The sequence below is a fragment of the Cyprinodon tularosa genome, unplaced genomic scaffold, assembly GCF_016077235.1.
Source record: "Cyprinodon tularosa strain WSP-4 unplaced genomic scaffold, ASM1607723v1 ctg51, whole genome shotgun sequence".
Lineage (NCBI taxonomy): Eukaryota > Metazoa > Chordata > Actinopteri > Cyprinodontiformes > Cyprinodontidae > Cyprinodon > Cyprinodon tularosa.
This window is the reverse complement of record NW_024039241.1, coordinates 2,065,892-2,081,096: the sequence shown is the minus strand read 5'-3', so window position 1 is coordinate 2,081,096 and position 15,205 is coordinate 2,065,892.

Here is a 15,205-nt window from a genome sequence, read left to right as displayed (position 1 = left end):
CAGCGACACCCAACGGCGCTGTGATTCATAGGCCTTATTATTTAGGCAAAGCAGCACAAAGAAGAGAGCATACAACCTGGAGATATAAGATTTGTTAAGGAATATCAAGAAATACACAACAGTTCAAGTATATATATATATATATATATATATATATATATATATATATATATATATATATATATATATATATATATATATATATATATATATATATATATATATATATATATATAATTTTTGTTACACACAGAACAAAGTACACATTGACAAACATTTGTCACAGTCATTCAGGTCTTGCAATACAGGAATCAGTATTTTCCTCTTATGTAGGAGAGTAGAGGATCCCTGATCTTGTGATAGTATTTCATTTTGTCCATGTTGCGATACCTGATCTTCTCCAGACTCAACGCATCTGCAGGATCATTTTCTTTGCCACAATCATCTCCAAAGAGACAGCTTGATCCTCATATGTATTAGCCAAAAGAAGAGTCCGTTTCCCTCCCATGATGGCAACGAGTGGGTGTAGTTTGAATGTCTTCTTGAAGGATAACTTAACACAGGACCAAAGGGTATGAGAAAGTGTTCCATCAGTAATTTTACATTTGTTACAAAGTGGTGATGTTGATGGATCAAGCTTATGAATTTTGGTCTTACAATAATAAAGACGATTCAATGTCTTGAATTGTATCAGGTTATGTCTAACATTAACTGAAAAATCATTTATATGTGTTTTTATAGTATTTTACTAATTAGAAACCAAGGTTGAAGTAAGGCTTTTACTTTCTATTATTTTCTAAATTCACAAGAAAATATAAAGTAATGGATTAAAAGAAAAACTTGGTATTGAAATGTGACTTCTATTTTATTATTATTATTATTAATGTATTCTGTAAATGGTCATACGTGCAGGCTATAATATATACACTTGGGTCTTTTTCATTAATTGGGTAAAACCAGGACACAGCTTAGTGCTCCAGCAGTGCAGTGTTGCTGAGCAGACATCACATCTGGCTTTGGAATGAAAAAGTTATAAATAAATTAGTCAAAATCCTGGAATAACCCTTCCTTAGTTCAGCCATATTCAAAGACCTGTTAACAAGGCTTAAAAGCCAAGTCAGTGTAAGGGAGCATATTTAAAATGAGCAACTCCATCGGTCAAAAATTCAGGGGCTTGTTGATGCCAGTAAAATTGGGCAGTGAGCTCCAACTTGCTACAGAAAAGTAGGGGTGTTTACATTTATCTGAGCCACTTTTGGATCTAAATAAGTGTGTTCAAGGGCTGTTGTGGATTTCCATAGGTGTAGACCACCCATACTGATGCCGGTGAAGATCCGGAGAACGGATGCTAAGATAGTGGACTCTTATTTGTACACGTATGTTCACCTGAACAGGAACCTGGACTAGATCCATACTGATATTTTAACAGGAAGGGTAAGCACAGACCCTACCTGCTTAGAAGACTGAAGACCAGTTTTGACTCATTGATGCCATTTGCATGGTGTAGCTTTTTAATAGAATGGCATCTTATCTGCAGCTAAGAAGAAAATCTATGAATCTTATTAATCTAAGGATTCATAAGCATCACTGCTCCCAACAAACTCAATCAGTGTTTACATAAATGTCTTTATCTGTTCACTTTTCTGCTGTTGTCTTTACACAAATACAAATGCACATTTCGTTTAATACAGATATGTTATTTTTAATATCTTAAGAGTATCACATTTCTTATGCTTTGATTTTCCCTTTACTGAAAAGTTTGTTGTTCTTTTTTGTTGTGTTTTTTTTTTCATAAATTTGTTTAAACTTGATGCGAATCTGTATCCCTTCATTTGCTGTTCATTTCACAGTTTTATACATCGGAATTTCCTTACTGTGAGAAAATAAAAGTTTTGATCTTTCCGATTCACAATTCACAATTTGTGCGATCATTCATATAAAAATAAAATAAAATACCACCGCCAATTAGCATCAACATTTCAGATAAATGTATGCATATATGAGGGTATGTATATATGTCACATCTGATAAAAATTTAGAAAATTCATTTTAACTAATGACAAACAGAGAGTAGTAGCAGAGAGGGCAAGCTACAGTTTGTTTTTATTAATTCATCTTAATTTATTTTTTATGTAGTAGATAATTCAAAATACAGCTTTGATTATTTTGGTAATATAATGTTGAATTGTGATGCTTTTAAATACATCTTTATCATTGGTGCCAATGAATGTACAGTCAGCACATCACAGAGATTAAAAAAAGAAGTGTTGCAGTGTTGCACGGCTTCAGCTTTTACAGCTAGAAACCACCAATCAGGCTTAAAATCTGGATGAAGTGATGGACTCAGACCTGAACCCTAAGAGGCAGGTACAGGCAGTGACAAAGTCAGACTTCCATCACCTAAGAACATCTCAGGAGGGTCTCCAAAAGACTTTAAAAACAATTTATATGTTCATCTTTAGTAGAATTGGTGACGACAACGTCTTAAAACATTTTTGTTTTGACATAATTATATAGAGAGTGTAAATAACCCTTGTTTTATATTTTATTTAACCTGACAATAAAATACCTTCTAAGCTCTGAGATGGACTAATATGATTTGTTTTATTGTCATTACGTAAAGATGTTCAGTGCTGTTTTTGCTGTTTTCACTTTAATAAAATGATTGTTTTTTTTACCAAGGTAGTCTTTACTTTCTTTACACCATTGCATATTATATAAATCACAGTTCTTGTAGATTTTTTCCCTGCTTCAGCACAGCTTATTTCAGTTTAAGGCTGATTAACAGGAATCTCTTGAACTAAGATTATCTGATCTCGGGCGGTTAAAGTAAGGAAACTTCTAAAACCTGCAGGGCGGTTTACCTTCAGGACCAGGGATGGAAAAAAAAAAGTGATATCAGTGACATGAAAGGTAAGTTTGGTTAACAGTAAGGAGCAAAATGTGTTAACATAATAAAGTAAGTTGTGCAAAAAATAGAAATTGCATTGTGTTGATTGAAGGAAGTTGGTTGTTTCAAAAGAGAAAATTAATTTGAGAAACAGATCCAAAAAACAAATGTAAATTGGAACAATTTAGGGAGTTTGGCTGCACAAATAATAAACATTGGATTGGGATAACATGAGAATTAGTTAAGCAAACAAAATAAGATAAAAACACAATGAAAAAGAGATCAATGATAAGTAGTACGGACAAAATAATTTATTTTTTGAAGGTGAATATTCAAATATGTCTCTTCAACTTAACGATGCAGCAGTTTGGTTACATGAATACTTGAGTTGAACTGACTTTTTATTTTTGTTTTAGTATGAAGATAAAATATTTTCTCCAGTATTTAGTTATTACGCTCCACTAATCTAGAACAAACTCCCCAGAAAACTGTTAAAACACAGAACACTATGTTGCTTTATATATTTATATGTATATATTTATATATATATATATATATATATATATATATATATATATATATATATATATATATATATATATATATGTACATATTATCTCTCTTGAAAATGTTTGTGTTGCCTCTAAGCAACTGAAATCTACTTTTCTTTTTCTTTTCTCATGGACAGCAGTTTTAATTATCTTTCCCCTGAAATGTGCTAAATTTAAATAAACTTATTGCCTAGGGAAAAAAATTGAGATTTTAAGCCATCTGTTATCCTAGATGGACTCCAGCATTGCTCCACGTCTCCGTCTGTCACTGTACCAAAGCATCATCCGAACCATCCTGCTGTACTGTTTCACCTGTTTTTTTTAGCTTGTTTACTTTCACAAGCCAGATGATACTCAAACATAACCAGCACTGCTGGAAAAACAATTGGTCTGCCCACGTCCAACCCTTCTGAACTCAGTAATAAGGCCATCACATGCCTTGCAAACTGAACAACGCATAACTCTATATTCATCTACTCCAGGAATACCTCGGCCCGATGCCCTCAGGATGCAGATATATTTCCCTTTGAGACAATGTAGTCTAAGGAAAGTAAAATCTTACAGATTTATGAAATAAAATGCAATGCATAGGTCACTCAACACCCATGTAACCTAATGTAGTGTATGTTTGCTATTGTTAATAAGAGTTGGACTTTTACAAATGTAGCTGCTGTGTTTAATAACAATCACTTTTTATGGAGTGAAATTTCTAATTGTTATCTATCTTTATCTTTGCAGCTTTGCAACAGTCTAATACAATATGCCAGATATTGACTAATAATAACTGTCAAATTTGTAGTCTGGTTGTAAATTGCAGATAAAGCAAGCCATGAGCTTTCTGTAAAGATAAAGTCATACATGAACGGTGCATTGGAATGAATTAGCCTGCTTCTTTTGGCACTAACTCTTTCCATAGAAACCCAGAGCTGCTCGAAGGACAACAGGTTGAAACTGATGAAACTAATTATTTTACCATCACAGCTGAAGACACATAGCTGATGTGATCCAGAGAGGTACTCGCCACGCCAAGGTCTATTCATGTCTGTTTTGATCAAAACAGCATCTGACAATCTCATAAAGGACGTAGGGTCTCTTCCTCTACGAATTATACAGAGTTCAAGGTGCTGCGGTTTCATTGAAATGATGCAATCCACCCCAAGAGCCTGGTGAAGTCGAGAAAAGGTATTGTCTCTCGCTTCCATGTTCCCTAGATGAACTGATGATAACCTTAGGGTTAGATGGGCCGGTGTTAAAGAATAGGTATCTTCTATTAAGGATGTGACTGTTTCAGGTCAGGGTCCAAAAATAGTGTCTGTCAGCGGAAGAACGTAATGATGCATTATGCTGATACGCTGGTCTTTATGACAGTAGCCTATTTTTTGCATTCATTAGACAAACTTTAAAACATTTAATAAAGCCTTTTTTTTTAAACGCTCAGATTCAGTTTTGGGCGTGTATGAAGCTGGGGTTATTCTAGAGCAGCCGTTACTTGCTACAGTATCCATACTCAAATTTCACATATGTAGTTAATCAGACACTTTGATTCATTTTCTTCAGATCTGATGTGATAGGCCAACACAAAGTGGCACACATTTGCAAAGTGAAAGAAAAATAATAAAAGATATTTACCATTTTTGACAATCATCTCAATTGTATTACTCTGTAGCTCCCTCGGGTAATTATTTAGAACTGAAGCCTTCCTTAACTGAACTGATCTGGCCTGAGCCACCTGAGCAATCACTGCTGTTGGCTTTTTAGGGGCTTGTCTCTTCAGGTTTTCAGAATTACAAATTAAATCCAATGCCATTTATACAAGCGTGATGTTTTTCATATTTTGTCGTGCTGATTTCTAAAACCTTGAAGTGTTTGATGGAAATATGATGTCATCAACAAGCAGAAATTAGAGCATTATTGTAATAAAAAAAGGAGGAAAAAAAAGAAAACCGCTTTTATTGCTGTTAATTACAGGGTATAAGGGAATTAAACCCCTGTGGATTTTCTTTATGACACTGTAATGTTGTAGTTTAAAGTGTTTCAGAACTAAGTGTCTCTATCTTTCATATCATATCTATACACCTCTTTGAAAGAAACATGTTTGGCCATGCAAACTTATGCTGAACAGGAATAAATACTCTTGCAAGGCACTGTATCTGTAGTTGCACATCTGATTCTTCTTCCCATATAATTTGTTTTTTAAGAAACAAAGAAACTTACACCAAACAAAAGCGTACAGACACAGGAGAGGGTAATCGATTTGCATGCACTTGGAATTTGCCAATGAAGATGGGCCTCTGTGTGCTTAAAAGCATCACCTCTCCAACGTTAGGTTGCTCCAGTACTGTTATAACTGCTATATGGCAGCATATTCTAAACAGCTTCCCCAGTCATAAAATTAAGGACTTTTTTTTGTTTTTTTTTTGTTTACATATGCAGCTTGATGCGCGTTCTGGACAGACAAACAGATCTATAGAGAGAATGTCTAATTGCTGGTACACAGCCATGAACAAATAAAATTCAGACAAATTAAATAACTATTATATGATTAACAGAGCATGCAGGCTGTATCTGAGATAATTAATGAGTCTTCACAGACTCATAAATATCCTAGTTCATTTCCAGCTGGAGGGCTGTTATACATACCATACCGCACCCCTTCATCGCCCCATGGTTCCTCCATGTCAGATGTCCTTTAAAGGGAAAAAGTCCTTAATAAAATAATAGTCTTACAAAAATATACATTATTTAAAAGGTTCTGCCAAATGTGAGTAGGTTTTCACCGTCTCTGGGTGAAGCCATTGTCTTCCCAGACGTGCTTTATCTCTCTAGTCAATCAGCCCCTCGAGGTCTGTGCTGGACATTACATTTCAGCCTGTCAAAACACTATTTAACATGCTGTAATCTGGAGCACAGCAAACCTGAAAGGTTGAACTTTTGATGAACCTATAAAAAAAAAAAAAGCTTTCAAACGGCTAATTGTAAGCATTTATTTAGTTAAAACACAGCCTGGAGAGCCTATCCTACTGCCTGTTCATGCAGGTCAACTTTCCAACAGCAACCAGAGCTGGAGATAAGGCAGGCTGAGCATAGCTAAATCCTTTAACAGCCAGCTATCACCCTCTAAATCACACACCTTTTTCCACTATTTCTCCAAGAGTGGGGATTGCAACTTTTACATGTGGCATATATCTTACTGAATCTCAGTAAATATGGAAACACGACGAAGGCTTGGACGCTCTGAATGACTGTAGCAGAATCTGCGGTCACACATGTTGCAGGGTCACTGTGTCTCCAAGGCCCGGGCCACCTCATTTTAACATTTATAGTGATGAATAACTCGATCACCCTATTATTGTTCCATTTGTGCCTGCCAGAACACAGGCAGAGCGTTGCTGAACAATAGACAGGACTGACTAAAAGTGATTTTATCACCTTAAAACAGATGTTCTGCACTTTTCACAACCTCTATCACACTAGGCCTTTGGCTCTCCTGCCATTCTCTCATTCCAATAACCATCCCTCTTTGAGTTTCTTTCTTTTCCAAGGGATAAGGCCACACATATCTCTAGATGATTGCTGTGACCACTCCGCCATACCAGACGCACACCCCTCAAGCTTCCTATTCCCTTCACCACTAGAAATTGAACGGTAGGCTCAACATTTACACACAGACCTCTCCTAATTCATCGTAATGAGCGGCTTTGCGACAGCTTTAGTGCAAGGGTGTGCAAGGCATGTCATTTTAAATTATCAGAGCTTTTGTGCACATTTGGTCGCTATTCTAGTTTGCCCATCTAGTGGTGACGGGCAATTATCATCCCATGATTAGTGTCATATAAGAAATATTTCATTCTATTTTTCATGAAAGGGAAATATGCTTATAAAAATGTTTCTGGGTTGCAGACACTTAAAACAAAATTCTGTGTGCATCTTTTTTTAATCAGAAAAAGATTTAATGTTGCTGCAGGTTTTGGGGTACAGTCCAAAAATGTATCTTTCAATTGACATGTTAAATAAAACATAAGCGATAGAACTCAAATGAATGATCCATTGATCTTTGTAGACAGGGGCGGTTCTAGACGAGGCTAACGGGGGCCAGTGCCCCTGTGGAGCTTCTCCTTGGCCTTGTATTTAACACATGGTTCTAAATAAATTAATGATAAATAAATAATAAATATATGTTATACATTGGCCAAAAAAATTACAAATTATTCTGATCTTTTCTTTTTATCTTTGCAGTTTTAGTTTGACTAGGAGTTAAAAATTAAATTGTTGCATTTTTAGCTTCAGGTATATTGAGCTATAATATCAAATTTAATTTGCTTTATCTGAGGATTTCAGAGAACAAATTACTCTTTTGTTGTCTCAATAATTTTAAAGCAATGATCTGCTGGGGCTGCTTTTTGTTTTGTTTTGTTTTTTACTGTCATTTTTTGTTTGATGCCTCCATGAGAAAATAGAAATAAAAAACTGACCCCATCCGGGCCCCCCTTTTAAAATTGGTCTAGAACCGCGACTGTTTGTTGACTTTTACAGAATTGGCAAAAAAGCCCTTCACTTTAATGGCAAGAGATCGTTTTCATGTCAGCACATGAAAAAAATATATTCAACATGAAATATTCTATATTTAATTAATGTAATATTTTACAATTTGTTTTTATATTCTGTCTTAAAAGAAATACCAAAACCTGGATAAAATGTCCTACAACAGCACAGATTAGCAGATATTAGTGAGGGGGAAACAAAGTGACATCTTATTTGAAAATGTGTAATTCTTTTAAATCATCATTTAATGCCAGCAACTGAGATTCTGATTTAATCATTCATTTAAACCACTGCAGTAAAGGTTACATCAAGATATGAAAACTGTGATGTTCATTTGTAATTAATAATTAATAAATTTAATCTCGTTATAAATTCAGCTGTCCTATACCCAAAAGAAAGATCATGCAAAAAATTGTGTTGTAAAATAAACCAGGGTTAATTTCTAAAAAGAAGACCTACATTATCAAGAGATGACCCCTCACCCGAGTCTAGAGGAGCTGCAAAGACCCACAGCTAAATTTGGAGAACCTGTTCACAAGAAAACCATTTGTCCTGTTCTCTATAATTTCTGTCCTTGCAGACAAAATACCACTGGGATTACCACAGACAGCCATAAGAAGTCATGCACGAAACACAGAAGCTACATTTATGAAAAACTACATAATATTTTGTGTTGTTTTGTCAGAAAAAAGCTCAATAAAATTAACTGAGATCTGTGGTTTTACTCTCACATAATGAATATACCTGTAAAGGGTTTTGGATACATTTGCAAATCATTTAGAATTTTAATAGTATTATTATTATTATTGGCCTTTGGTGAGATGGACCTGTTTAAGGTCCTCATAACATCATGACGAATGGACTTCTTTGAAATTCCAACTATAAAAAACATCATATGCAAAGAAACAACAAAATGTAAGTAAAAAGACAAATGCATTCGGTGAACTGTTATTCCTCTGTTGTCCTCTTCTCTTATCTCAAAACAATGTCTTATAAATTATTAGGTGTACATTTCTGGATGATATCAATTTTTCCAAAATGTCAGCACGTTTTAGAAAAAATACAAATGAGCCAATTTTCCAGGTTTAGATAATATCTGGCACATGTCCAGGTGTCATAGAGCCATAGTTCTTTTTTTTTTTACCAAAAGCTCAGCAAGAATTACAGCAGAAGATTTATACTTGCCATAACTGATCCCCTAATCGCTTCAGGGACCTTTCTTGCTGACAGAAAAAATTTAAACACTTAAGCAATATAAGTGAAAGTTTAAAGCCAGAAACATGACATGCATATTGTTGGCTTTGTTTGGTCCCCCCCCCCCCGTTCCCCTAGAGGGAAACGTCCTTGCATTTGTCTTTATTCAGAGTAACAATTTACTTACGGTGAAGTTGTTGGAAATCATGTCACAGTTTTTAAGTCAATTGTTCTCCACTCTAGCAACCTGAAGGTTTTAAAATGAAGGTTATCCACAATACTAAAAGAATAGACTGAAAAAACAAAACGTGCTAATTAGAGCATAACCATTTTTCCTCATATTGCATGGGTTTATTGATTAAAGCCACACTGTACATCCAATATCTTCAGTTACACAGAATGAGGGCTCAGAATGAATCATATTATTTTCATGCTTTCCCTTGCAGCGCCATTGAGAATGTTAAAATGTGTGCTTTTCCATGCATGGGTCTGTTCAGCACATGGTTGTCCGATGCTTGGACTCTGCTCTCTGGTCTCTCCTCATTAGCCTCATACAGCGCATGCATTCCCTACTCTCCTCATTTCCACCCCCACCCCCATAGCTTCCACTTACAGTGCACACAAGGGTTTAAGAGGGAATTTTTCTGTGTGAGGGGGTGCAGCCCTTCTCCTTTACTCTGCTTCTTCTCTTCACTGACTAAATCACTTTTCCGGCTTCAAACTGCTAAAAACCATATGGAGTGTGACATCATCACGGCAGGAAGCAGAGAAAAGCGAATGATACAGCAGCAGAGAGAGAGGTTGGCTTGCCAGGTCTCTGCGAAGTGATGTCACCAGAAAATCACTCTGGGAGGCCCATATTTTTTATTTTTGGTGGTGGGGGGGGTTGGGGTGTCAAAGGAGAACAGGTTGAATTTTTTTTTTTTTTTTTTTTGATAAACTTTGCTGTTATTCAGCGTTAATTCCCATCTGGATAATCAAGGAAGGGAGAGAGGAATCTAACCCTTAAAGAGAACCTTGATGTGATTTGTTAACATGTCAGGTCATGGACTGTTGGCCAAGTGAATCTACAATACATTTTTTGTGCAGGTGCAGCTTTGGTGCTTATGTCCAAAAAATGTCAGGAACATCTCAATGTTAGGGGATTTCTGAGAGTTGAGTTACAAAGCTGGTTCAAGGCATCTGAAGAAGTTTTTTTTTTTTTTTTCTTCGTTTCATCCTGTGGGGCTAAACACTGCTGCACATCATCTCGCTCCCTGTCGCTGGCAGCTCCAATCTGCTCACCAGGTTTTTCTCTGTCATCCTCCTTCCCACCCCCTTTTGTTCTCTGCATGAACTCTCTGGCTTTTGTTGTTAGATCCCGCTCTCAATACCATCAGTACTGACCCGACCAACTTTCTGTCAGTACACACAAACACTCAGGCACTGAAATACCCTTTCCTCAGTGCCAGGCGAGAGCAGAAAGGCAGAAGAGGGGCTAAAGCAGCTGTGGTTTTGGAGTAGTTCTCTGAACACACACACCCCTTGCTGCCCCCTTCTCCATCTCCTCTCTGGCTCCTCTAGGGACACAGGCCTTGGCCAAGCCCCAGGAAGCAAGGAGTCAAGATCAGGCTGAGGGGGAGAAAAAGGGGGAACAGAAGAGGGAAGGGTATCACAAAAGAAAGGAGGAAAACAGAGCTTAGCTAATATGCAAGCATTGTTAGGAAACATTTTCTGCAGAGAAAATTATATGTTTGTTATAAGATTTACAAAATGTCTATAAAAACAGTTTTCTGTTGTCTTGTTATTCAACTTTGGCTGCTTATAAAGTTATTAGACTTCCAGTTTTGTTAAAATAAAATAAACAATTTATCACCAATTATAGGGGAAAGCATCGTTCATCCAGGTATTCTAATTTCAAACACTAAAACTTGTTAAAAATATATCTATATAACAACTACAAACTTTGTAGGCCTATTATAATAATATCTCTTATTGGCCTCGGCAGATGGTCGCTCACACTAAGTCTGGTTCTGCTGGAGGTTTTTTCTGTTAAAAATGAGTTTTTCCTCTCCACTGTCACTACAAGCATGCTTAGTGTGAGGGATTGCCTTCGAGTCAATGAGTCGAAGCAATCAGCTGGTTTTCCTTAGTTGGAAACCTTTGGATCAATTTGACTGTATGATCTGGGGAACTGTAAAGTGCCTTGAGATGACATGCTGTGAATTACCGCTATATGAATAAACTGAATTGAATTGAAATAATGATGACAACAGAAAAACACAGACTGGTGTGTAATTATGAGTTATGCATGATTTTTTTTTATTTACAAAGAAAGAGATAATACACCTTTTAAGAGTTTGAGCTCATTACCTTTGGGAAATGTTGAAAAGACAGGTGGAGTCATTTTATTTCCTTATTGCCAACATACATCTTGGTACTGAGTATTCATACCTCAGCATAAAATTGTCATGTAATAACAATTTTATGCTGAGGTATGAATACTTTTGGGGTTACTCGTATGTTTTTAAATGTCTTTTTGGTGGGCCGTGCAGCTGGTGCAGTGGTTAGCGTGCACGTCCATGTACCCATGCATGTCTTTCACCCTCTCATACCCCCTTTCCTTTCAGCTTACTGTCAAAAAGACTTAGGGGGTCTTTTTAGTGCAGGGAGATAAAAAAAAAAAAAAAACCCAATCAAAATAAGATTTATAAATGAGCTTGAGAAATTGAGCAAAACTAATACTTGCCAAAGCTAGATGACGAATTAGTCTTTTCATTAAACTGAAATAAATTCTGATGGAAAGTAGTCTTCTCTTCTTAACCGATGTCTTTTGAGACAGTTGTAAACTACACTATATTTTAAATACATTTTGTTTTAACTCATTTTCATCACAGATTGTGTAGTTCAGCTTGATCAATCTCTGTTGACCTTTAAAATACTCAAAGAAAAATACTTCTCGTAATGAAAAATTGTCATTTAACGTGTTACTTGTAAAATTACAGGTACAGACTGATAATTAAATTAAATAAATTTATGACGCATTTTACATAAAAACTGATCATAGAAGCAGGCAAACTGATCAATCCAAATTATAACTGGGATTAAGTGTGCTTATTGGGGGATTTTTTTTGATAGAAAAAAATAGAAATAGAGTATAACGAGAATGGAAAAATTAATCAGTTTTTTACGTTTTACAAACAGAAATATTTAATACTTTACATACATTCAGTCCCAAATGTCAGTTACTTCTCATTACATTTACATCTCTAAGCCGTTCTTCCATAGGTCTGATCATTTTAACTAAATAAGTTCCTTTGACCTACATTGTTGTAACTCAGGCTTAATGTTGATACTTGTTGCCTTGCTGGAAGGAAAACTGTTAAGCCTATTGTAGCTTCTAAAAGGGTTTCTTCAAAGATGCCCCCTTTTACCTCTGCATCCATCCTTCCATTGGCTCTGAATGGCTGTCTAGGACACTTTCCACCCAGCATGATGCTGCCACTACTTTGTTATAATGTGGTGTTTCAGGTAGCTTGCAGGGTGATTGATAGATCAGACTCTTTACATCTTGTGATTCAGGGTTTGGCCATGACGTTGATATAAAATTTAGGTGTTCATTAAAAAATACTTGAAATGCTTCCCTCAGATGAATCATTGCCAGTTTTCTGATGTTCTACATTGGCTGTCCTTTCTCCATAAATTAGAAAATATATTGAAACTATATAATTAGTAATTTCCTAGGACTCTTATTTCCCCCCCCAAAAAAACTTATGAGTTGTGGAAAATTAAGTACTGGTAATGCAATTTTCATGAGATTATCTCCAGTAACATTTACTATCCAGCGAGAACGGAAAGAGAAATAACATTATAACACTTTTGCTCTATGCTTGACTGACTTGTTAAATCGCTGAGCATGGTTGGCTAGAGATGTTTGTGGGATGCCTTTGCAAAAAAAATTATCCTTTTATAATTAAGTTCAGTTTTATTCTAAGTTTTTTTCTTAACCTGTGCCTTTGGGAGCGGTTCAAGTTTCTTTGGTGTGACTAAAGAAAAAAGTATAATCTGCTTGTCCTATTACCCTGGATTCCTGAAATGGTAAGAGTTTGAGCCCCTTCTCCCCCCTCTGTGTTTTATGGGCTGTGTGCTGCGGTGCTGTGACCTCCCTCTCACCCTGGTGCCACCCAGCCAGTGCAGGATTCAGGCACATTCAGGGCCCCTGCCAAAACCCCATCACACCACATCTGCAATCCATAAACGCTAGGCACTCTCACTCCTCTGCCCACATTCCCTCAGACTTGCACTCATCTGTTTCACTCTGTCTCTTTGTCACCCACTAGTGTTTTATTTTAGTTTCCAAATGTATTCACCCCACATTCTTCTTTTCTTTTTACACTGTCCATCCCTTATCTTTCACTCCTCCCCCATCCCCTTTTTCTTCCCCTCTCCTTCCATTTCTTTATCCACATCCAACGGAAAAACCTCTCACCCATTATATCTCTGGTGAGAGCCAACTTGAGTGTGGTGGCAGTGAACTGGGAACCGCAGGACATTCCTGATCCCAGCAGCACTAAGTCACCAGCATTCGTGTCCTCTGAGAGAACTTGTGCCAAACACACACTTCACTTATGGGCTGGAGTCAGTCTTACCACGTCGCTGTTGGTCCCCAGGCAGCTAAATGTTTATCTGTTTTAAATTGATAACGTCAGGGAAAAACATTTCAAACCCAACCCAGATCCTTTTTTATGTTACTCTTAACTCACATACTCTGAAACTCCACTCCCCTCACCATGTACTGCCACCCAGCAGAGAATACCCTAAAAGATGCGTCATTGCTTTTGCATATACGGATTACTTATAAATTGAGTGTTGCCGAAAACTGTCCAGAGCTTCCAGTTTGCCCCTCTATGGGCCATGAAGCAATCTATTCCTCCTTTCTATTACTTTTTTCCCTTCCTGTTTTCCTGCTATAATCGAACGGAGTGAACTTTTAACCTTCCCATTGTTTTCTTTCTCCCGAAGTCCTCACCATTTGATTTCTCAGACATATCGATATGCTTCTGCGGTTCAAACCCAATTCAGTGCAGGAATGAATCATGTAGCTGCAGGCATGCAAGGGTTCAGCTATTTTACGATAAATACTGCATTCACTATAAATCCCTGTTTTCCTACGCAAAGAAAGTACGCGCCGAGGAGGAAAGAAGACTGGAGAGTGCTTCAGCTTGAGTTTCAAAACAACAAAGAGGTTGCGATCCCAGTATGGGTGCATGTTAACTGGATCTGAAAAGATGGGTATGGATCAGGGCAAGAAATCCATGCAGAGAGAGTAGAGACATAGTTTTATCAACAGTTTAAGATATCAGCATTTAAGTTCTGAAGATGGCTGTGGTCTATATTGCCTTGCAAAAGGATTTATGTCTCTTAAATTTTTTTTTTTTTTACAGTAAAAAGGGGTAAATCTATGGAGCTTAGCTGATATTTAATGACGAATAAAACCACAATAACACAATTGACTAGAAAAGCAAAAATGTTGCATGTTTTTAAAATTCAAGTCTGGTATCCATTACTATTCAGACCCCCTTATTCTGATATTTTTAAATATAATTGATTTCAACCGATCACACTATAGTTATTTATTTAAATTCTTTATTAGAGAAAGTTAGTTAAGAAATATAAAGAAGACTATGAAGACAGATGGGAAGATTTTTAAAGCCAGATTAGACTATAAGCTTATATTCTAAGCTTTGGGATTAGAGATGCATCAAGAGTGCCCCTAAAAAAGTTCCCCATTCAACATCTGTTTTTGTCTTTTATTTGTACCTTAATGCAAAATATCATACAGGGAATAAAAAAACTTACAATGCAAGTAAAACTGAGCACACCATCCTCAAAGAAGAACATGGTGGTGGCATCATACTGAGTTTAATAGCGAGAAAGGAAGGCTGACCAAAGCTAATGATGCAAGTAGCTAACGTAGAAATCTACATTGCTTTAGATTTCGGCATCAGACCCTATTCGGAAACTGGTGATTAGTTTAATCCAGATAGGA